Below are 24,710 nucleotides of genomic sequence, written 5' to 3' on the forward strand. Positions count from 1 at the left end.
GTTAAATTTTATTGAAAAATTTGATGGCTACCACAAGGAAATTACCAAATCTTTTGCAAGATCATTTGACGACACAGAAGTGGAGATAGGGGATATCAAATTTGCAGTCACAGAATCCTTCATAGCAGAAGCAACAGAGCTCTTGAGACTAGGAGAAAGATGGTTTAAAAACAAGGAATTTCATGATGAATCTTGGAAGGTGATCCTTTAAAAACCAGGTATGGATGTTACAATATTTAGAAATGGGATTCCTATTTCAGAACTCAATAACTAATGGAATAACATGTTGTTAATATTGCAAAAATTCATTACATGTGAAGGAAGATTTGGGTCTATGTATGTTTACCATATACGCTTATTAATGAGTTTTTCAGAGAATGGAACCTTCAATCTTCCCTTTTTCCTTCTGAACAGTCTAAGAAGGATGGCAACAAATGTCCAAAAGAAAATTGAATCAATAGAAATAACTATGTATCATCATGGATTAGTGAAGATTCTAGTTGAATTCCATTTGAGAAGTATAGGGGATACATGGGAAGATTTCTTGGTAAGAAATTTCTTCCAGGATGCTCCAGATTCATCTGAGGGAAGTCATGTTAAGAGAAGTAGAAGGAGAAATATCAACATTAATATTCAAAAATCCTCACAAAATAATGATGCAGAGGCAGTTTCTAAACCAGAGGTTGGGAAGCAGACTAACAGAAAAGAAAAATGGAAAAGAGGGCTGAAGAAATCAATGAGGACATTCCTGAACCTTTATCACCACAAGAATATGAACAACTACTCTCCGAAATATTGAACAAGATCAAGGAGAAAATCAAGAAAATTAAGGAGAAAGGAAAGAGGAAGAAGGACACAAAATAAGAAACAATAAGCTTCCAAAAATTGAGGAGGAGCTCTAGACTCTGAGGTAAGGTGAAGAGGGTAACATCAAAAGAAGCCCAGTTCATCAACTTAGAAGAAGAAACCCCAGTTCAAACTCCTGACAGTATTCCATCTGAACACAGTCCAAAAAACTCTCCTCTACAGAATTTTGAAGGCAGCCCAAGTAGAGCTTCTCCTGGCATAGATCCAGTACAACAACAAATCTATGACTACATAGAGTCATTAGAGAAAAATAATACCTTTATAGATCCAGGATCCTCAACTAATCCAGAGCAGCCTGTCACCCCACAAGAAACTCTAACTAGATCTCTCAAACAAGAAATATTTGAGTTAGAAATTCTAAACAGGCACATTCAAAAAGAAAATGAAACCTTGAGGGAACAGAACAAGCTGGATAGAGCTATTCATGACAACATAATTATACACTTGGGATTATGGTACAAGAAAAACAGGAAGCTAAAAAGAAAAAATAAGAAGTTGAACAGAACACTTATTAACCTCAAATACAGACTTCTTATGAAGAAGCCAAGGATGGCAGTCAGTGCAAAGAGAAGTAAGAAGAGGAAGTTGGATGTGCTGGCAGAAGTGTCAGAACAAATGCAATAGGAGGAAGAAGTTCACATTTTTGAAAATTGCATGGGGACATGCAATGATTTTGTGGTGGGGGTATGTTGAGCCTCAAAATTACTCTTTCCCTAACCGCGGCCGCGGCCGCGCCACCCGCGCGGCCCTCCGCCCCGCCCGACCGGCGGGCAGTCGGGCGGGCCGCGCCAAGGGAGATGGGGAGCGGCGGGGAGAGGGCGGGGGGGCCGGGGAGTGGGGAGGGGGGGTGGCCGTGGGCCGGGGGGAGGGGGGGGGGAGGGGAGGGGGGGGGGGCACGGGTAGGGGATAGTAGGTGGGGGGAGGGTAGGGGTTAGGGGGTGGGGGGGCACGGGTAGGGGTTAGGGGGTGGGGGTTGGTAGGGGTTAGGGGTTAGGGGGGGGCACGGGTAGGGGTTGGGGGGGTAGGGGTTAGGGGGTGGGGGGGCACGGGTAGGGGTTAGGGGGTGGGGGGGGGCACGTGTAGGGGTTAAGGGGTGAGGGGGGGTAGGGGTTAGGGGGGGTTAAGGGGGGGCATGGGGTAGGGGTGAGGGGGGGTGGCTGGGGGGTTAAGGGGGGGCACGGGGTAGGGGTGAGGGGGCGGGGGGGTTAGGGGAGTTAGGGGGGGTTAGGGGTGGGGGCCCGTGGGGTGTGTAGGGGAGTTAGGTTAGGGCGGTTTAGGGGGTGGCGGGGTGTGGGCCCGGGGGTAGGGGTTAGGGGGTAAGGTGAGGGGGGCAGGGGGACCCACGGGGGGTGGGGGGGCCGTTGGCCGGGGGGAGGGGGAGAGGGAGGGGGGTTGGGGGGGTAGGCGCATGGAACCACGAGGCGGGGGGATGGGGTGTTAGGGGGGCGTGGGTCGGGGATTGGGTTGGGTGGGGCGTGTGGGAGTTAGGCGGTGGGGGAGGTGAGGGAGGGGAGTTGAGGAGGGGGGGCACATGGGTTGGGTAGGAAGGTGAAGAGGGCATGGGTGAGGGGGAGAGGTCGGTAATGGGTTGGGGGGAGGCTGAGAGGTGAGGGGGGAGGGCGCATGGGTTGAGGGAGGGTGGCGTGGGACATGGGGGGCACGATGACGGCCTACCCACGGTTATTGGGCGATTGAGTTTGATCGGGTCCACCATGCTCAAAAAAATTATTAATTAAAAAAAAAAATCTTCTTCATTAAATTAATTTAATATGAAAATTTTGAAGGAAAAAAATTGAACTTACCTTTCAATTGCGAGAATTCTTTGTTCAATATGTTGTTGATAACAATGCAGCTGCTCCACAAATTCACGAGTCTTTCAATGAACCTCAGAAAACCCGGATGTGACGTGAGTAATAGTGATAATGAAATTTAATATATAAGTGAAATTACAAAGATGTTTTTCCGTACGATTAATGTGGGATAATTTGTTTTAAAATATTATAAAGCGAATATTGTAGAATTGTTTTACAGCGGATTGAATGTGGGATTAATTTGTTTTAGAATATATTATAAAAATTTAAAAAAAATTCAGTTGTTAGTAAATATTATATACTTTAACTATTACAATAATTAATGTACAAGTTATAGTTTACAATTTTAATTTTAGTGATTTATTTCATAAAAAAATTTAGTTTGCATTTTTCAATAAATTGTAGAATAAATTAACGAAGGTAAATAAATCTAACAAATTTTTGGAGGGAAATTATTTCGCGAAAATTTTTGGAGGGAAATATTTTCACGAAACTTTTTGGAGGGAATAATTTTGGAGGGAATATTTCATTCTTTAAGCTATATAATATCCTTAGGAGACTCCATTTGTATCATTCAACATCTCCTATTTCAAAGGGATGGATTGTTCTGATAGTGAAGTTTCGATTTATACACCATCAACATCTTCATCGCGTAACAATTCTATTCATATTGATGAATATAGCGGGAATTCTTCCACTATGAATAGAAAGTCAATTCTTCCACTTAGTCCCCATTCTGAAGACTATGAGAGCAGCACTGATGAAAGAGGGGATGGAGAATTTCAAATTAATAAAGAGTCATAGATTCCACTTAGTCCTAATTCTAAGGACTATGAAAGTCGCAGTGATGAAGAGCATGATGGTGAAGTTCAAATGAATGGACTGTCACGATGTCCACTTAGTCCTAATTCTGAGGACTATGAGAGTAGCAGTTTTGAAAAGCATGATGGTGAAGTTCAAAAGGATGGAGTGTCACGGTGTCCACTTAGTCCTAATTCTGAGGACTATGAGAGCAACAGTTTTGAAGTGCATGATGGCGAATTTCAAAAGAATGGAGTGTCACGGTGTCCACTTAGTCCTAATTCTGAGGACTATGAGAGCAGCAGTGATGAAGAGCGTGGTGATGAATTTCAAAAAAATGGAGTGTCAAAGTGTCCACTTAGTCCTAATTCTGAGGACTATGAGAGCAGCAGTGATGAAGAGCGTGGTGATGAATTTCAAAAGAATGGAGTGTCAAAGTGTCCACTTAGTCCTAATTCTAAGGACTATGAGAGCAGTAGTGATGAAGAGCGTGGTGATGAATTTCAAAAGAATGGAGTGTCAAAGTGTCCACTTAGTCCTAATTCTAAGGACTATGAGAGCAGCAGTGATGAAGAGCGTGGTGATGAATTTCAAAAGAATGGAGTGTCAAAGTGTCCACTTAGTCCTAACTCTAAGGACTATGAGAGTAGCAGTGATGAAGAGCGTGGTGATGAATTTCAAAAGTATGGAGTGTCAAAGTGTCCACTTAGTCCTAATTCGAAGGACTATGAGAGCAGCAGTGATGAAGCGTGGGATGATGAATTTCAAAAGATTGGAGTGTCATAGTGTCCTCTTAGTCCTAATTCTAAGGACTATGAGAGCAGCAATGATGAAGGACAGGATCATGCAGTTAGTCCTAATTCTAATGATTATAAAGGTAGCAGTGACAAAGGACAGGATGTAGCATCTTCAATAAGTAAACAATCTCATTTTCAACGTAGTCCTAATTCTATGGACTATGAGAGTAGCACTGACAATGCACATGAGGAAGAATATCCATTAAACATTGAGTCAAATTTTCCATTCAGTCCGAATTCTAAAGACTATGACAGTGGCACTGAAGAAGGGGAAGATGAAGAGTATCCTCTAAGTCAATATCTGAAAAGCAGAGCTGATGATAGTGTGGATAACATTCCTCTTAATGATGATGAAAATCCTTATAAAAATGATGATCCAATGATGGAGATGTTGCCCAGAAATATTGTATCGAGGAGTAGGAGCAGACCTTTTCGTATAAATGCAAGCTGTTCTAGTTATACAAGGGGTAGAGCAGAATATCTGACGAGAAGAAGTTCTATCAGTGCTCTCATTTCAAGTGAATGTTGCCAAAAAAATTGCTTGAAACATATGGATTTCACATTTGCATTAGAAAGCAGGAAGAGATATTTGTCAATGAATAAAAGCATGCAAAATTCATATTTAGTTGGATGCATGCAATCTACATTGTCAGGTTATGATTATCATATTAGGAATTTATTATTGTGTAGAAAATATTTCAAAATGTTTCATTCGATTGGGAATTTTCGTCTCTCGAGAATTCAAGAAAATTTGGAAAAGGATCCCACATTTTATTCAGAAGTACGTCATAAAAGACAGTTTGGGCCATTATCAAACACTGCAATGTCATGGATGAAAGATTTCTTTTCAAAGCATGGAGAGTGTATGCCAAATAGAGAGACAATACATATTCCAGATAATTTTTCAAGACGAGAAATCTACAACTTATACAAAGAATATGCAGAAGGTGCTGAGGGACATGGCCAATTTATTACATATCAATATTTTGTGAAGATATGGAAGAAAGAATTCAATAATGTCCGTATTCCTAAGAAGACAAGGATGGGGATTTGCAGTACATGTGCTTCTCTTAAATAAAAAAGGGACAAATGTGAAGGCTCAGAAAGAGGTAAGCGTTCATAACTTTAAATTTTAAAATTGTATAGTCATCAACTATGAAAACATATTTCTTAATGAATTTCTTTTATGTTGTGTAGATTTAATTGTCAAAGAACTTCAGGAGCATCGCGAACAACAAACAAATGAAAGGAAGAAGTTGTACAAGCATCGATAGAAGTGTTATGATAATCCGAATAAATATTTGGGTTTGATAATTGATGGTATGGACCAGAAGAAAACACTTTTACCACATTTTGTTCGCACACCCAAAAATTTACAAGAGGAAAATTTTATTCAGTTTCACTTGGTCGGTTGTATGGTCTTCAATGGGAAAATGTTGCCAAGGGTGTACTTCACAGCTCCAAATATTCATAATGATGCAAATCTAACCTTAACCATAATTCATGATGTGATTTCTCATTGGTCTGGTAATCTTCCTGAAGTTTTGTATCTACAATTGGACAACACTTGCCGTGAAAACAAAAATCAGGTTGTTTTTGGATATCTAAACATGCTTGTTGAATTGAGAATTTTTCAAAAGGTAAAGGTTGGTTTCCTTCTTGTTGGGCACACTCATGACCATATTTATCAGATGTTCAGTCGTTTTTCAGTCACATTGAGGAGGAAGGAAGTTGGGAGCTTGCCATCACTAATTGAATGTATAAAGAAATCATACATGCCAGAGCCTACGTTTGATGTGTTGGAAGAAACTGTTGACATGCGATGGTTTATTCTGGGATCATATGGTGAGGGGAAATGCATTGAACAACTTAATGACATTAGCTTCCAACATCAATTTTGTATCAAAAAAATTGATGGGAAAACACTAATATGGGGCAAGAAGTTTTCAACTACTACAGAATGGGCACCGTCATCAGGTTTGCAATTTTTGAAGTTCATTCCAGATCGTCCAATATTTGCATCAAAAATATTGTTATTACAATTAGTTGGTGAAGTTCAGAATGCACGCAGACAGAATAGACATATAAATTATTCTGATTGCCTGGAAGAAATTAAAAAATGTATTAGATATACATATGAGTACTTTGACATTGCTGATTCAGTTTGGTGGGAATCATTTTTCAATAATCAAAGTGATATTATTTCAACAACAACAAATGAAGATATACCTTTGAAAAATCCATTTAGTTGGCCACAAAATGTGTCGAATGAACATGAGGAAGTAAACATTGTTGAACAGCAACAAAGTCAAGGTATTATTAATTCTTCACAGGCAATGGAAAGAGAGATGTATATTGGTTCCAGAAGATCTCATGCACAACGTGAAGCCATGGATGACCTTTACAGGGGTTCAGTACAGGATATTAAGGAGGGTTGCATGATTGCAGTGCTAGCATATGGAGATCCCAATGGCTATCCATTTTGGGTTGCTAAAGTTATAAAGGTCTTTACAGAAAATGAGGATGTTATAGGTGTTGAAGTACATTGGTATGCCACAAATACACACCCATTCAATGGTGTGTATAAGCCAGAGATGGTAGCTGACAAAAAAAATGGCGGAAAAAGAAAAAGAAAGGGTACAAATATAAATCATCGCCGCACAGACATATTACAATTGGAGGATGTTGACATACTTGTTTATGACTTCAATTTAACAAAGAGAGGAACTCTTCGCTTCAAGATGATAGAGATTCTGAAAAGGTTGTTACCAGAAGGAACAGTGTTGACATGGGAGTCTGCTGAAACTAGTCGTAGATCTAGAAGAAATTTGAAACCTGGAATGTTCGGCATGCATGTGGACTCAGATGGGGCACTAGTTGATGAAAGAGAAGAATATGGAACATCTTCGTCAGCATCCAGTCACTCATATGAAGATGTGAATTCTGATGGTGTGCAAGAAAATATGAGTGATTTTGAATAATTGTTTAAGACAGTTTATATAACTGATGTATGCATCGTATCTTCAAATAAAATTAATGTTTTCCATATGGTGTTAAATGAGAAGTTATGAATCATTTTTATGTTGTTGGATTATATGTCTTAAGTATGATAAATTTTATTGTTTAAATATCTACATTGCAATATCAAATTAGAGATATAATGTATGTTTTATTTAGTATACAAATAAAGACTTTTGAATTCATTTAGTGATGTAATTTTTTCATAATGTCATGGTTTCTTAATTTTATAGTTGAAAAATTTTCAATTTCTTTTGTATCTAGCATCTTATGGTTGAAAACATGTTAAATTTATACTTAGGAAAGAAAAATGATATTCTACCAAAAACATTAATGTGTTTTTTCCTCATAAATAAATTTGTTTGAGACATAAAAATTTGGTTTTATTAGCATTTTTTAAAAATTTCGAAAATTGACCCTAAAAAATAAATCATTGTTCCAGTATCATTACTTTCATTTTGAAGCTATTATTTGCACATAAATTTCATAGTAAATTTCATATTCACTGCCATTTTTAAAACATGTTCAAAATTTACGCCTAAAAAATAAAAACATCGTTCCAGTATACACACTTTTCGTTTTTAGCACTATTTTTGATGTTTTTTTGGGGTTTTGGGCCAGAGTTCCCATTTTGAGTTTATAGTTCCCGTTTCAAAGTTTACATTGTTTCATTCCTTTTCTTCGTTTTTCCATGAAGAAAATGCATTCTTATCATCAATGACCAATATATGTTGCCTTAAGGAGGACATTTAGTGATTTACAAGTTATGCTTTTATGTTTTGTTGTTTGAATAAATTTTTGTCTTTTAGCTACGGAATGCAGCCTATTCTGCAGCTAATCGGCTATTCTGCAGCTACCTTCATGCTTTAATAGGTTACAAGTGTCAAACGAGGAAACCGGCCACATGGGCATCTCTGGAATGGTCACGACATGGATCCTATCCTAGTAAACCAGCCCAAATCGACAAAGAAACCAGCTCAAGACCTCAGTCAAAGGTGGAGTCAAACGAGGAAACCTGGGAGCAAGAGGACTCTGTGTCCATTATTCGTGGTTATTTAATACATCCGACAGCTTCTATTGTAGCATTTACTTGAACCAGCCACCGGTGATAACAGTTTCACGCAACTACCTTGCTAACTTAAAGTCACCTGTTGCTGATCACCCATTCACGCAGATCTGTTGTAATACGTTGTTATAGACTTTTTGGGAACTGCAACCCCAATCATACATGTCCATAAACTAAGGGCTCATAAGTCCCTAAAAGTGTTGCTTCACACCCTAAAGGAACAAGGTCAACTGATTACATCATCTCCCAGAAGTTGTCCACAGGAAACTGCTCAGAACTGGTCAAAACTGGACCATACAGGTTGCACAGTGCTAAGGGTGCAATGCATCCCACCTGCCCAGAGTAAAGGGTGCGATGCATACTGAAAATCCCTTCTGTAGGGTGTGATGGGCGAGAGTGGACAAATGGCAGAGACAGTTTGCCAGGTCGATGATCATAGAATCTTCCAAAAACTTCTCCTATGACACTTGCCTCTCTGAATTCACCCAGGGATGAGTAGGAGATCATCAATCTCCAAGTGGAATCAAGAACTATCAGAGAGGACACTAATCAAAATCCTAGAAGCTGACTCACCTCCCTGCAATCATCTATATAAGGATCCCTCATCCCAGAGATCCATAGGGTTGGAATTTTGTATCTTGTAAGGAAGTGCTGTTGGTTTCTTGGTGGAATATCATAGTGTTTGGTGATATAAGCTTTTCATGAGGTGAAAGAAGGGCTTTCATGCTGGAGGATGACGCTGGGTCAGAACAATTGGCTGTAATCCTCTTTTCTATTCTTGATATTAATAAAGATATTCAAGTTTTCCTCCACATTCTTGTATGTTTGATGATATATGCATTTGTGTGGTCAATATATATCTGGTCCTATATTGTTTATGATTGTAGATCTTCGTTCTTCGATAGTATTATGCTTCTTTGATTCCACAGGTGCTCTTTGGAGCTGGGTAGATGAAGGAGAAGTGGCAAGGATCTGTCAGAAGGGAGAGGAACCGAGCAAGGAACCAAGCGCAAGACTGAGGTTGGTGTCCTTCATTCCACTCTTATCTACTTCTCATAAAGGAAAACGAAAGTAGTTTTAAGTTTATTTGTTTCTAAGATAGCTACTAGTCTTAGTGGGACTAGTAGCTCCGAGTGGACACTAGATTTCCCGATAACAAAATGGTGACTACGCTGGGGAGCGAATAGACTGTTTGTTTGTCTATGTTTGTTTGTTTATAAACTTACAGACGGAGCCTGAAGTCAAACTAGCTAGCCTTCGAACTGCATTTGCTATGCAAGTGCAAAGTAGATCAATGCTGCTTCATTTTATCTCCGGGTTTTGTTTATAAACTAAACAATCAATTTGTAAACCTTCTAATTGCCCTAGTGGTGGCTCTAGTAACCTCATTAGATCAACCCCTGTGATTTATATTTACTGAACATCACTTGCTTGGCTTAAATCCCTGAACTGAGCTGCAAACTGTGACCCAGAACCCAGTTGAAGTCTCGTCCCTGGACCATCGCATCTTCTCCTCTTGGGAATCTGGATGCATCACACCTCCCATGTGCAGTAGGTGCACTGCATCACACTTTCCTCGTGTTACAGGTGTGCTGATCAGACAAGACCTCTTCTGCTCTCAGTTTTTGGTTTCTTTGTTCACTCTCTTCAGCTCTATTTAGGAGTTTTGATGTCTGTGATCAGTGTACCACTGTGGAAACCCCCTTCCTTTCCATCATTTCGCCTCCATTGTGCAAAGAACTGTGAATGTTTTTATGTATTGTGTGCCATTTTCAGTTCTCTTTTACAAAGAAGTAGCATAATCAAACTATCGTCTTTTGATTTGAAAGTGTCGCAAGTGTCGTTTTGATCCGGATTTAAACAAGAATGCAATTATATACAGAGATAACCATAAAGACAGATATGCAGCGGAAATAATACTTCATTTCATTACTGTAAAGTACTGAAATATGCTTACAAACAGAAATGGAAATAAACCAGCTAGGGCGATGGTAACTTATCTCTGAGAAGAGATGTGGTGGCTACATGCCTTTCAACTGTGTTACAATAAGGCTCAAAGGCCTATTTATTGTTGAGAAACAATGGAAAACCCTTCACATTCCAAAACCTAACCCTAGAAGATGAAACGCCAAATTGTGGGCCTCGTTTCTGGGTAAGTTGGTACATCAACTACTCGGGGTCGCGAATTGGTCATATTATCTCCGTTTGATGCGCATGATAGCCCGTTGGAAAGATCTCTTCGAGGACTACGATGGAAGAGATGATTTTTTGACAAAAAAATCACTGGCGGTAGATTTCCCAAAAAACGTCGTTTAGGGCCTCAAAACGGCTTCAGAAGTTTAGGACCTGAAAAATTGCTAAAAATAGTAAACTGTGCTACAATTTAGGAAACTGAAAAGACTGAAAGAGAGAGTTGTGGGGGTCCAAATGGGATAGGTGGGTGGCCACCAACATCCACCTAGATCATGTTTTCAGTCAAAGAAAAGAATTCTATTGTTCTTGATGGTTGATTATACAGTTACTCTTGTATTTGATTTGAATTAGTAGTTTTTCAAGTGTCAAAAGCAGTTTTCAATTCAAAATAGCAAAGTGTCGTCATTATCTTCCTTTTGTTTTTTGAAGAGAAATTTGTTAGTACTGTCGCTTTGAAAAGATAATTCAGATTTGTACTTAGAATTCTTCTTGTCATTCACACATTAAGAAAGCTGAAAACAAATACATGCATGTGCATTTGCATTTAGACTACCTGTTGGTTTGATTTAGGACAGTGCATCTAGTGTGTGCTCTCTGCTCTATGTTGAAAGAATATCATCTCTCTTTCTTTAGTAGCTAGGATTTTCATTGCAAAAGAAGATTAAACGATTGTTTATCATCTTAGATTGCATTTTAGGAATTATATCTACATCACGTGGTGAACCTGAAAGGAAAATTTCTTAAGAAAGATCGACTGTAAAATAAATTTAATGAACCTAAAAACGCTTTGGAACCTAACGCACAACATCTAGAAGTCTAGGCTAGAGACATATTCCGGCGTCGTAAAGCCTGGTAACTGTCACTTTCACTGTTGGTTGGGTGATTCCTCCTCTTTGAGATGACAAGTGCCAGTACGGACTTGTGCTCCCATGTACCGTTGAGTATATATTGGGAGACCACAATTGGCTATATCATTTATCCATAGGAAGCCGTGTTTGCCGCCCTATCGATCGCAATGCACTAAACACAACAATCGGGAAGATTGACTGCCGTACCGTAAAAAGTATTCTGCAGTTTTGCGATTGGTTTGGTAATCCCTCTGTCTAGATTTGCAGAGTAGTCTCTTTCATTCCTTTTCAGACTCAAAGGAAAAGGTCCATCTGAGCAGTTGTCACTTCAGGCTCATTAAAAATCGAAGGCAACTAGAGTCATCTTTTGTTTTTTTTCGACTCTTAAAAATTGAAAAAACAAGTTGTGTCAAAGCGTCTAAAATTCATTTAATTCGGAAACATTTTCCACTTTATTTTTAGTTGATCGAGTAATCCGCAATCGTGGAAGAAAGTCAATTTAAACCCCATCATTCGCGGAGGCTTACGAGTCAACCATCTTTGTCTCCAGAATCACAGCCACTAGAGTTCAGTAGAACTGATTCTAGTATACCTGAACCAGCTCAATCTATAGCTGATTCGGAAGGTGTTGTTCCCCAAACATCAGTCGCTGTAGAATCTATACCTTCTTCAGCACCGGAAATATTTTACGGACCTAACGGTCTACCTCTTCCACCTGGTTTGATTGCTATAGAAGAGATTGTGGAGGATCCACCATCTAGTACTCCATCACAATTTGGAGTTGGGATCACTCTATATCCTTCTTCACCAGAAATTAGTCTACCATTATCGAAAGTTCCTGTAGAATCGCTAGGAAACCTTTTGGATAGAATAGATATGTCTGAACAACCGTCGACATCTAGGACTGTGTCATCTGACGCAGCAGCGGCAAAACTTCCTGCTACCACTCCGAAAATGTTCGCCGGCGTGCCATCTGTCGCAACTAGCTCTCAATCGCTGGATGGAATCTGTCCAGAGGCTGTTTCGAGAGTATGGTCTGTTCCTGTTTGTTCATCTGGAACAATATCTGGAATCTCTTATGTTGAGTCTCAACAAATTGATCCTTCACAGTGTCAATTTGGGAAGTCCAGTCTTCAAAGGAAAATCATTCCATTAAGCACCGAACTACCGCCATATGGGGGGCAATATGCCCTTTCATTGTCTCCTCCGGGAGGTCAAACATATGAGGGTTCGCAATAGAATTCAGGTTATGCTGGAATTACATCCAGTGGTTGGATACCAATACTGCCTCAACAACCAAGAGTTGTATACTCAATGCAACAAAGTATGCCTATGTCAAATATCCCAACTACACTGGCTATTGTGACGGTGTTGCAAGTGCAACCATTACCTGTTGTATGCCAACCTCAAGTCTCTCAGGTCGCAATCCAACAACCCCTTGTCCCTGCGACACCACCACAATCATTGGTTAGTAGCTCCTTAACTGGAGTGACCCAGGCTCAAATGGGTACCATTACCCCTCACCTCGGTCAAACAACCAGTATTGGACAACAGCACATGGTCTCACAACCATGGCTAGTGCAATATCAACAACCACAATTCCAACAAGTTTACCAAGGATCTGAGCACCAAGTCTTTGCAAGTAATGGGTAGCCGTATATTCAAAATGGACAACATCAACCATTTCATAATGGTTATACCCACCAACCTTACCAAAGTTATCATCATCAAATGCACTATGCTAGTATGCAAAGACCCACTGCTCAGGCAATCCCATCTTATCCTGGGTATGCTTCACCGAACCTGAATCAACAGTTGCCCTTCGTGGCAACTTTAGAGTTACTAGATCTAAATCGGCTAACAAATGATCCAATCACTTACGCCCCTTGGTGGCCAACGATTCCTCATAAACTTCCGTCAGATATTCCTAAATTTAATGGAAATCCGGGTGAAGACCCGTCGAATCATGTGATGACCTTTCACCTGTGGTGTTCATCTAACACTCTAAATGATGATTCGATCAGGCTTCGCCTTTTTCAGCGAATGTTAACTGGTCTGGCAACAAAATGGTATATCAAATTGCCTAGAGCTTCGTTTGATAACTTCAGTACCCTAGCCACAATATTTTTAACCCATTTTCAGTTACCCATAAGGTACGAAACGGGAACAGAGCTTCTTACCAATTTCAAGCAAACAACAGCCACTCACATATCTGATCATATTCATGAGTGGCGACGTCGTTGTAGAATGGTAAAAACATATGTTCCTGATCAGCTGTTGGCTGAATGGTTTATTAAGTCGTTGTTACCTTCTATTACGGAAGATGTGGCAAAGGGAGGAGTCGTCATTGAAGAGCAAGTAATTGCTCGTGCGCAATATTTAGACTTGATCTGTACTCAGTCTGGCACGCTCTATGATAAAATGCTTGATGCTCCTAGACCAGAATTTTTCGTTCCTCCCTCTCCTAAATCAAACAAAGACTCTCATGCCGGGGATGGCGTGATAGGAATGACCAGCACAAAAACCGTAAAGGCTAAGTCGAAGAAGGCCCGTACGGTTTCAGGTCAAAATGAAAATGAATAACTTCTTTCCTCAGAAGTAAATTCCGTATCGACTGAAAAAGGCAAAGAAACCAAGCAACCAGGAGGCAAGAAGAAAAAGAAATGGAAGAAGAAGAAACATGAGGATTTGTCCCCTGAAAAACCTTCTGCAAACCCTTCTGGAGATAGGAAACCAAATTGTCCATGCCTAATATGTGATGAGGATCATTAGACAAGAGAGTGTCCGTATAAAGCTGAGTTTAGAAAATTCTTCAAGAATTCAGAAACCTCGGCAGTATTGACCGATCCATTTCCAAATCCAGGAACAAATCTGGTTGCTAGTGACAATGCTTCCCCGTCCCAAGTGCTAATGTTGTCGGTTTCGAAGCAGCAAAATGATGCTTTGATATCGATAAGGAATAAAGATTACAGGAATCCACAACTGTCGGACAATAAGGCCAATGATCAACCGAGTAGTTCGACAACAACTTCGATCGAAGTTGTGCCACCCATCATTCCTGAACTAACGATAAAGCCACCAAAGGGAGTAGTACACAAATCAACATTTAATCCTCGTGCCAGAGCAGCACAACATTATAATATAGTGGAAGATCTGGCCCAATCGCCATCCGCTATGTTGAGACTTGAGGTACTGCAAAATTTCCCCTCTCAAAAGCATGCTCTATTATCAGCAATAGGTGGGATTGACCTCACGGATTCCAATCTTGTGTCCTTTAATCACAAATGATATGACCCTCAGTTACCGGCTCAACTAGCTTTCCTTATTCAAGTGAAAGCCCTCAACAAAACTGTTCACCGAACAATTATTGATGAGGGGGCATCTACATGTATTATGTCGATGAGTTACTAGAAAACTTTAGGATCTCCACCCTTGTCGCGATCTTCGACAACATTAAAAGCATTTTATGGATAGACATACACCCCATATGGGATTTTAAGTAACTTGCAAGTCGAATTGGGGGGAAAAACAGTAGAAATAGATGTTGAAGTAATTGACAGAAACCTCGATTACAACATTCTACTGGGAAGTCCTTGGATATATGCTATGGTAGCCATTGTGTCGAACTACTTCAAGAAGATTGCATTTCCCTTTCAAGGAGGAATTACAATCGTCGACCAACATACATTTCTCCCCAACAGTTCACAAGTTATGGGAAGCATTCCGATGATCCACGGAAGCCCTCATTCGCTTCAAAATATCGGAGTAGGCCTACTAAAAGACCCTATATTAATGGGGAATTTTGGCCTACCGCCTCCAATCAATCTGGTGGAAGTGGCAACGGTGGGAAACTGCAATATAATATCTTCTATTCAAAAGATCTCTCAAAACGATATTAACATGGATCATCTGCAGGTATTGCCTCCAAGCCCAATAGAGATCTTGTAGCAATCAATGTTTTCGGCATGGGAGGTAAACCCAAATCAACGCTCATCAAGCGTTTGGATAGATAGGTCTAAGGAATATGGTACCCCTTCAGATCCTTGGTCGCAAGTACATTATATAGACGAAGGAATTTTTCAGTAAATGATGATTGACGGGGCACCATGGGAAGATTACCACCATCGTTCCCATCTTCTAGATTACAAAGAAGATACTCCTAGTGACCTTCATCATCCCATAGTTTTTGGTTTTCTATCAAATACTGTAAACACGGTGGATTCCGAGCGAAACTTGTCCAATATTGAAGAGACTATCGCCATAAATATCTTGACCAAAACAGATGTTGTAGAGAATATTCATGTCGGCAAATCTTCTTCTCCTTCAGAACTGGAAATATATCACGCTCTTTTTCGCAAATTCAGAGATGTATTTTCTTGGTCATATGATGAAATGCTAGGCATTGACTCGAGCATAGTTGAACATGAAATTAAGATGTATCTAGATGTCAAACCGGTACGACAACGACTACGGCAGGTGCACCCCAAGAAAGCCGTTGCCATCAAGGCAGAAGTTGAAAAACTTCTCCATGCTGGTTTTATTTACCCAGTTCCTCTAACAGATTGGGTATCGAATATTGTTCCTGTAATAAAAAAACAAGGAACTATTAGACTGTGCATCGATTATAGGGATGTAAATCAAGCTTGTATGAAAGAAAACTACCCTACGACCTTCATTGACTAGATAATTGATGAATGCGCCAGATGTGAAATATTTTCATTTATGGATGGATTTTCCGGGTATAATCAAATAAATATCTGCCCACAGGACCAGTCAAAGACTGCATTTATTTGTCTGTGGGGCACATTTGCATATCACAAGCTACCCTTTGGTTTAAAGAACGCAGGGGAAACATTTTAGAGGGCAATGAATTATGCCTTCCATGACATCAAAAACATCGTTCAACCATATCTTGATGATCTTCTAGCTCATTCGCGAAAGCGGACCGATCATCTGCAGCATTTGAGAGCGATATTTCTACATTGCTGACACTACAAGATACGACTCAATCCACACAAATGTATGTTCTGTTTCAGTTCTGGTCGTTTACTTGGCTTTGTGGTCTCAAAGGATGGGATTCGTCTCGACCCATGTAAGGTTTAGGCAATCATTAATTTTCCTCCACCTTCAAATTTGCTTCAGATTCAGAAACTCCAAGGGAAAGCAAACTTTCTGAGGAGGTTCATTCCAAATTACGCCGAACTTGCTAAAGGTTATACTCGTCTATTGAAAAAAGAAGTACCCTTCGTTTGGGATCAGGTCGCGCAAGCTCCATTTGATGCTTTAAAAGAATCCCTAATAAAAGCATCATTAATGTACGCTCCTGATTATCAAAAAGACTTTAACGTGTATCTGGCTGCAGTGGATACGATCATCGCAATAGTTTTAGTTCAAGAAGACAATGGAATTGAACATCCTATATATTATTTGAGTAGAAACTTAAATGACACAGAAAGCAAGTACTCCTACATTGAAAATCTAGCTCTCGTAGTTGTTCAGGCGATACAGAGATTTAGACACTACGTCCTCTTTCGAAACTACCATTCTGTCAGATTGCAACCCCATGACTTATATATTATCGCGACAGTTGCTGGGGGAAAAATATACAAAATGGATAGCAATTATACAAGAGTTTGATCTGGAATTTATAAAATCCAAATCGAAGAAATCCCTGGTTTTCACGGAGTTACTATGCGATCTCCCATCGTCGTCCAACGATGTCACATCAGAAGAAGAAATCATGGACGAATCTTTATTTCTGATATCTTCAAGCAATCCGTGGTATGGTGACATAATAATCTATGTCCAAACCTGAACATATAGGTCTAATACCTCCCGCTCGGAACAACGACGCATTCTTTACCAAGTAAAAGACTACATGATCGTCGGTGATACACTTTACCGTCGTGGTGTCGATACAGTTCTGAGGAGGTGCCTCACCCACGAGGAGGCCGAAAAAGTCCTGAATGATTGCCATTCAGGCGCGTGTGGGGGGCATCAATCTAGTTACGCTACGGCGCAAAATATTTTACGAGCAGGATACTTCTGGCCAACAATGTTCAAAGATTGCATAACCGTAGTCAGAAGTTGCCATGCATGTCAAATCTTTGATCGAAAAACCAGAATACCACCCACACCTCTGCAACTAGTAGTTGCTGTTGGGCCATTTGCCAAATGGGGCATAGATTTCATGACATGTAACCCCACCTCGGCCGGGGGGCATGGGTATATCATAGTCGCAGTAGACTATTTTACCAAATGGGCTGAGGCGATGCCTACATTAAACAACAACGGCGAAACGGTTGCCCTCTTCTTTTTCAATCATGTAGTCTCCAGGTTCAGCGTTCCACAGGCCATAGTCAGAGGTCATGGATCAAATTTTCACAATCACATGATGGTTGAGTTGGCTGCCAAGTTAGGGCTGTCCCTCGACATCTCTACTCCATATTATCCACAAGCTAACGGACAAGTTGAGGCAATCAACAAGGTCCTGAAGCGGATGCTGCAAAGGATGATTGGAGTCCACAAAATGAGTTGGCACCTAATAATGTACTCAGCCTTGTGGGAATATAGGACATCGGTGAGGAATGCAACCAGGTTTACACCCTTTCAACTGGTGTATGGCCTGGAAGCAATCTTATCGGTTCAGTGTGAAATCTCGTCCCTCAAACTCGCGGTCGACCTTCTCCCCAGAACTTCAGAAGAGGAGGCTCGTTTCTTGGAACTAATCCAATTGGATGAAACCCGTCGTGATGCCGCTCTAGCTAAAGAAGCCCATAAGAAATGAGTCAAGGCGTAGTTTGACAAGAATGTCAAACCCCGTGTCTTCTCAAAAGGTGACCTGGTCTTACTTTACAACCAGGAATCCGATAAATTGGGAGCAGGTAAGTTCAAGTCCTTATGGATGGGCCCCTATATTGTTAAACATGTATTAGCAAAAGGAGCCTACGAGTTAGTAGATTATGATGGGATTCCACTAGTGCAACCTCGCAACGGGTTGTACCTTAAGCGTTACTATGCTTGACTCAAGATAGTGACCCCTATGCTTTTGTTACATTTTTGTTTTCGCTAAGGGTAATTGTTTTGGTTAAGTGATCTGATTTTACGTTTGTTGCAGATGTCGGACCTATTGGAATCATTTGTTGGATATGCCGACGGAGCAAGTCGTAGTTCGCGGAACCTATCTTTTGTGGCCTGGGCCATCTTCGATCCAAGCAGCAAGTTAGTGAGTTTCAGAGGGGTATGTATTGGTCGGTAAACGAAAAATATTGCTGAATATAGCGCGTTGATAGAGCTCCTCTCTGATGCCATTATGCATGGCATACGCCGACTCGTCGTTAGGCTAGACTCACAACTTGTCATCCTACAGCTCACTCGTATCTACTCTGTACGGAATCCAGCTATCTATCGCATGTTCCTAAGGGTCAAGATTTTGGAAAGGTAGTTTGATTCTATTCAATATCAACATATTTCCATAAACTCAAACACATTAACGGAATCATTGGCAAATTATGTGTTAGATAGACATTTGCAACATTTATAAAAGAAGCATTTCATCAAATATTTGCATCAAGATCAGGTAACTCAACCAAAATAAAGCTCCGAAAATCATATATATATATATCTATATATATATATATATATAACTGTTTATGGTTCATACATAATGTTCTGTAACCAGGACAAAATCGGTCAAATGACCCAAAACTCAAAATGCTAGGGGGCACCCTAGTCTAATGATGCTGGTGATAACAAGTCACCGCCTGTGCAATCATGCGTAAAAGCCTAGTCCATCGACTTGACACGCCAGTAGTATGTCGCTGCAACCTCAGAGGCAGCTCGTCAGTCCTCACATCTGGAATACCAAGAGTGAGGCCCTCGACCTGATCCTGCAATGCTGAAAGAGTCTTGACCACATCAAGGTCGTGAAGGATAGCCCTCCCCACAGCCTCTCCTGCTGGAGTGGCAGCTGGTACTCTCAGACGTACTACTGGCCGAACTGGTCCAATATCTGCATGAGCACATGAGTTTTGATTAGTCCTGATAGAAGAAAGCACAAGAAAATTATAAAAAGAAACGATAAATAGATATATGGTCAGAGAAATTATCGATAGTACCCCATTACTCACCAGCCGACAACACCAAATCCGGGTCACCCCAGAAATCCATACCAGCATATGGATACTCGGAAAAAACCATCTCCTGACGGTTGAACCTATCGAAGAAGGTATCAGAAAAGGAAACGTGGGACTGACCAGCATGTCGGGCCATAAGGTTGACCCATCTCTGCATCTGTGGCTCAGTCGCTGGAGGTAAGCCAAGTGAAATGTACTGCGGCTGCATCAGTGGGATCTTTTCCAAGGTGAAAGTGGTCAAAATAGAACCATAGCCGAAGTTCTTGGATTTTTCGCTTTTTACCTTGGTCAGTTGTTCTTTCATCACAGGGAGTACCGCGTCACACCAGTTGAACACCTTTGGTTCAAGGCATTCCAATACGTATTGCATATAAGACCTGTTAGCCACGTGAAGAGCCACACTACCAACCAGTCTAGCAAAAGTGAACAGAATGGTCCTCAAGGACCGGTCATTAACATCTCGGATGTTGATATTTCCGTCCCTACTCGGCTGATATCCCTCTCTGGAATACCAGCGAATATAATCTCTCACGGATTCGCCCCCACGAGCGGAACCTGATAATGAAAGAGGGGCACCATGCCTCGATAAACCGATCAAAAAATAGATGTACACGATAGTCAAGGGGATAAATTTTCCTCTGATCTAAAACACCTGGTTGGTAGGATCCCATGCATCGAGAAGATATTGCAACAAGTTGATTTGTTGCCTCATGCTAGAGATGCGGAAAAACTTGAACAGGCCACAGTTCCGCAGTGCAGTTACCGTAACCGGATCATGTAAAGCAAGCATGTCCTATTCTTCATGCTCGCATTCTTGCCATGTAACAACCATTTTGCTCCGATGAATCTTTGAAAAAAAAGCAAGAGAAGAGTTAGGGTCCTGATTTGGCAAAAAACAGGCAAAAATTCCATGAGAAAATAGTGCAAAATTTCTCTTCTCGCACCCATCGCACCCCTAGCAGTGTACTAGGTGAGATGCATACTGACTGGCCAATGGCTAAGCCAGTATGCATCGCACCTTTCGATATAGGAAGGGTGCAATGGATCCAGGGAAAATTTTTCAAACCCCAGAGGCTCAGAAAAATAGGGAAACATGCACAAAATTCAAAAAGGAAGGAATGCAACTGAAGAGCTTAGGTTTAGCTCCTACCTAGTCCAGACGGCGTCGAGAATTGTCCACAGAATCTCCCGGAATCAGCTGGTGAAAATCAAGGGGGAAAAGCACCTCCAGAGCTCCAACAAACCAAAGTTCAAATGAAATGGTAAAATGAGGGGTAAAAACCACTTTTAAATTACTTTTCACGTAATTCGAGTAAAATATTAGTGTTTTAACTCATTTTTGAAACATATATTGTTCATTTCTAATCGGTTTGATGAAGCAATTGAACAGGCAGTACAACCTTTGAAGGAACAAAGTGATTAGCGGTAAAATTAAATCGATGACCATTATCACGAGCAGTTTTTGTGCGAAGTTCAAGATTGTTAAAAATTAAACCTTAGCAATGAGCAAACGTTCCCCCAAAGTTTAAGCTCATTAAAAAATGAACCGGTAAATAACCATTGTGAATGCATTATCATCAGCTTTTGAGCCCTGGTCGTGTTCTCATCATCACCTCCACTCTGTTTTAGCCGATCATTCACCTCCATTTGATTGTTTACCCCTTTTGAGGAACAACTGTAAAGAGTGATCCTGTTAGCCATCCTTGTGACACTGCCATGATTGGAAAATTCCAAACCTTACCTGGAATTAGCTGCTACCCGAAATTATCACTTGTTCCTAAAAAATGAGTCTCCTTTAATCTCTTTTCGCCTGACTCGTAAAATATGAGAATATTGCCGAGCGATTGGCCTCTCCAGCTCGTTAAAGCGACCGGAAGTGCTATCCATCCTCTAGATTTTAATCTTTTTGGACCTGAGGGATTATTACACAAAAAGATTGAGTGCTTGTTTTGTTCGGCTCGTTAAAATTACCGAAAATTCATCCCTTTCATATTATTTTATATTTTTTCGGACTTAAGGGGTTATATGATGAAAAAGGATTATTGGAGTTTCCTTTACGTCCCTTTCGGACTCTCTAAAATTGAAAAGGACCGAGTTATCTTTGTCGTTAAACTCGTTAAAACCGAATAGCGACAAACTTGTCCATACAGACAAGAACGAGTTTCACTGTCACTAGGCTCGTTAAAATATAGCGATGGGTAATTATAGAAAAAGCATATGTTATCCTCCTCAAGATTGACAAAAATAAAGAGGTACTAGTCAGCAATGACTGGGGAAAAATTGGGAAGAAAACTTGAAGAAACATTATTGGTAGCAAGTCGCTCTTGAACATAACACTTTCGCTCCACATCTGAGTCAGTTTGGGTTGTTCCGTTCATCGGTTATATCACCATTGGTCCAACGCACCATCCATATTTGGGGTTAACGCTATCAATCCATGTCAATGTCGCCAGTATGTTCAAAAGAAGTCGCTTAGAGAATTCACCTGTGTCTCATCCGCTGCAATACATTCACGCTCCATTCTTTCATGACCGCCACCCCGAACCCTGTATCATCAGATCGTTTTCACCTCAAAAATCATTTACTCCGTTCTGTGTCTTAGATGTGGGATTCATTAAGGCCCTCCTATGATGGGTCGCTTCTTGTCGACATCAGCTCATTATCCAAGAAGTCGACGTAGGAACAACCCTTTCAGTACTTTGAAGCTTGCATGCCTCAATGGCAAGTTTCTCACTTTCGGTGACAGGTTTACATCAATGGCCTTCGACCGAAAGATTTTGTGTGGTGTTCGACACCAAGTCCCTTTTCACATCACGCGAATTTTACTGTAGTACCTTGAGGGTCATCATCATTATCGGTGATTCCTCTCGCGCCTGTTAACAACTTACATCATTGGCTGGTAATCAGGTGATGTATTTCCATGTTCGACTCCAGAACATCTTTCACTTGGATTGACTTGTACTCCGAGTGAATATTGAACGAGTTTGAAGACCCCGAATCTAGTTCCATCCATCCGGGCTGTGATATATTCAGGAAAATAAAGACATCAAATGTACATCATTGCTGCACAGATGATCATCTGAATCAAAGGAGGATGGCTCTATCAGAATCATCAGTTTGCCACACAGACGGTTGTCTATCTTATGTACATGAAAATGAATTTATAAAGCTGAGCATGGGAATGCCTACCTCAGCTAGATCATGAAAAATATTATGAAGATAATGTATTGTATTGTATCTTATTACAGGTCGCCTTCCAGCTCGAAAAAACTTCGGATCCTCATGATAAAGCATTTCACCCGACATCAAAAGATTAACGACCTCATGCTTTAGGGGGCAACTGTTATAGACATTTTTGGGCACTGCAACCCCAATCATACATGTCCATAAAATAAGGGCTCCTAAGTCCCTAAAAGTGTTGCTTCACACCCTAAAGGAACAAGGTCAGCTGATTACATCATCTCCCAGAAGTTCTCCACAAGAAACTGCTCAGAACTGGTCAAAACTGGACCATATAGGTTGCTCAGTGCTAAGGGTGCGATGCATCACACCTACCCAGAATAAAGGGTGCGATGCATACTGAAAAGCTCTTCTGTAGGGTGCGATGGGTGAGAGTGGACAAATGGCAGAGACAGTTTGCAAGGTGGATGATCATAGAATCTTCCAAAAACTTCTGCTATGACACTTGCCTCTCTGAATTTGCCTAGGGATGAGTAGGAGATCATCAATCTCCAAGTGGAATCAAGAACTATCAGAGAGAGGACACTAATCAAAATCCCAGAAGCTAACTCACCTCCCTGCAATCATCTATATAAGGATCCCTCATCCCAGAGATCCACAGGGCTGGAATTTTGTATCTTGTGAGGAAGTGCTGTTGGTTTCTTGGTGGAATATCATAGTGTTTGGTGATCTAAGCTTTTCATGAGGTGAAAGAAGGGCTTTCATGCTGGAGGATGACGCTGGGTCAGAACAATTGGTTGTAATCCTCTTTGCTATTCTTGATATTAATAAAGCTATTCAAGTTTTCCTCCACATTCTTGTATGTTTGATGATATATGCATTTGTGTGGTTAATATATATCTGGTCCTATATTGTTTATGATTGTAGATCTTTGTTCTTCGATAGTATTATGCTGCTTTGATTCCATAGGTGCTCTTTGAAGCTGGGTAGACGAAGGAGAAGTGGCAAGGATCTGTCAGAAGGGAGAGGAACTGAGCAAGGAACCAAGCACAAGAATGAGGTTGGTGTCCTTCATTCCACTCTTATCTACTTCTCATAAAGGAAAACGAAAGTAGTTTTAAGTTTGTTTGTTTCTAAGATTGCTACCAGTCTTAGTGGGACTAGCAGCTCCGAGTGGACACTAGATTTCCTGATAACATACGTGGACCACCTGTAGCTAAATTCTCTCAAAGGATAGTTAGGATTTTTTCTTTAAATATTAGTTGTAAAGAACTCGGAAGGAGTTTGAATTCCTCATGTATTAAGCTCAAACTCACTGTTCTATAATTTTGAAATTTATTTCCCTGTTTTTAATATGAAGACCGCATGTTTTATGGACATATGAAAGAGTTTCTTGGAGATTGATTAAGCATGCATAACCTAATCAGTTGTAGAGGGCCCCTGTGTTGAATGAGGTTTTATTTCGTTTTGTTTTTCCTTTTCTAGTTAAACTGTAAATTCATCACTTCCTCTCACAGTGTTCATAATCATTTTCGTACTAACCTTGTTTATAATGCAACTTTCATCATTTTATTACTAATGCAGAATAGCTTCTTTTTGCTTAGCCTCTTTCTAGTTTTTATCAGTATTTAGAAGATGAAATTCAGTAGTGTAATTTAGTTTACTTTATTCACTGTTTTACTAATATTTAAATTTTCAATTAGACTGATCAGTGCCATTACTGTTCCTGCCATGTTACTTCTAGTTTATTGACTCATGGTGTTAATGAATGTTTCTGAAGAGCCCTTCTAGTTGATAACTCATCCTAAACTAAGTGGTTGAACATTTCATTCATGCAATGAGTCTTTGCTGCATTCCTGCATTTATTTTCTCTTAGAATAATGAAGTACAAAATTCCTCAAATGTCATCACAAGGAGATTTTCTCCCAAAATTGAGAGGCAGAGTAACTAAATATTTCATTTAGTTTCGTTTCTGTAATTGATTAAACATTAGT

This window comes from Pinus tabuliformis, chromosome X, assembly GCF_031772625.1.
Source record: "Pinus tabuliformis cultivar Carrire ecotype Pingquan chromosome X, CPIR1, whole genome shotgun sequence".
NCBI lineage: Eukaryota > Viridiplantae > Streptophyta > Pinopsida > Pinales > Pinaceae > Pinus > Pinus tabuliformis.